This window comes from Suricata suricatta, chromosome 4 (genome assembly GCF_006229205.1).
Source record: "Suricata suricatta isolate VVHF042 chromosome 4, meerkat_22Aug2017_6uvM2_HiC, whole genome shotgun sequence".
Classification (NCBI taxonomy): Eukaryota; Metazoa; Chordata; class Mammalia; order Carnivora; family Herpestidae; genus Suricata; species Suricata suricatta.
Genome location: NC_043703.1, coordinates 68,464,106 through 68,465,472, shown reverse-complemented (window position 1 = coordinate 68,465,472; position 1,367 = coordinate 68,464,106). Strand labels below are relative to the sequence as shown.

The 1,367-nt window shown below is 33.9% G+C and overlaps 1 long non-coding RNA gene across 1 annotated transcript; it reads left to right on the top strand.

Annotated features, from left to right (window-relative positions):
* Positions 1 to 205: 205 nt before the first annotated feature.
* On the top strand, positions 206 to 1,003 carry LOC115289584. The gene is made up of 2 exons (XR_003907695.1): positions 206 to 455; positions 645 to 1,003. It is a non-coding gene; the product is annotated as an uncharacterized LOC115289584 (long non-coding RNA).
* The last annotated feature ends 364 nt before the right edge of the window (positions 1,004 to 1,367 follow it).

Genomic DNA, 1,367 nt, shown 5'->3' with positions numbered 1-1,367 from the left:
AGAGGGAGTTTATTGCTTTCTGGATTTTGAAGGAGTCATGCCTGGAACACAGATCAGTCACCCAGCTGGGCACAGACCTGTAAGACTCCTCTGGGGTCTGGGTGGCCCCTGTCTATATGACTTCCATGTTTGGGTTCAATTTTACATCTCTCTCCAGGCGATTTAAAAATGAGTTAAGATATACTCAAAATAAAAGAGGACCATTTCAGTCAGTCTAAAGTGAAGAGAGAAATTGGAATGGCATGAACATTAGGGTTCCAAGAAGCAGATCTGAGGTCACAAAACACTTGGCTCTGCCAAACCAAAGCCCAGGCTGAGAACACCCACCTGGGATGGCTCAGAATTTATCTCAAATTTGATCTTTTTCTTTTTACGTTACCTCAAATTCTGATATAATGCCAAAAATACAACCAAGTTCGTAAACTGGATGACCAAGGCTTCCTGTTGAAAAGCAGGTAATTTTCCATTTGCTCATTTGAGATGAATGGTTTTACGTAGCATCTGGTTTAAGTTACAAAATTAATAGAATCAGAATTTAAAAGCAGCTTCTTTTTTGAAATGACTATTCTTTATATAAGTGCTACAATCTACTAAAAACTGCAATTTGTTAATTTTCTTAATTTCTTCAATTTTCCTCTTCACAGCTCCAATTTACATCCACTGTTGTTGCTCCTGGTTCCTGTCCTATCCTGGCCCCCCAAGAAATGCCTTAATTTCTTAATCATTTTGATGATCTTGTTCTCATTGGTTTAATGTATTTCTCTGTTCTTGTTTCTTGTCCTTACATCAAATGCTCTGTGTCCTTCTTTCATTATATGTCTGTTTGGAAAATTAGGCTTTACTATTTTCCAACATTGCTTGCTACCTCCATGATTTTAGGATGATACTTTTACCAGTTCTCAAATATTGCCAGAAGGAACCAATTAACATTTTCTCTAGACTTTATCTTGGAAATAAAAAGATAATAAATAATTTTCCTCACACTACAAAATGGAATAGAAAATTGCCCTTGTGTTCATTGTGGTCAATTTAGACTTTAGATTTGAAAATAATGTCCAAGCACAAAGATTTGTAGACAAAAAAGGTCTAGTAAAAAAAAGGCCTCAAAAAATTTTAAATTGGTTAACTAATGTAGGAAAACAATCATGTGGTAGCCAGATTATTAGAAAAATATTTTTTATTGGGTTAGACTATATAAAAACTATGACATTTAAAATAATACTATCTTTTCTGAATAGGTGGAAACAGGATGTTCTTGGATGAATTTAGAACACACACTTTTTTACAGAAAAAGAAATTAAGAAAACAATCCCATTTACAATCACATCAAAATGAATAAACTACCTACAAATAAATTTAACCAAGAA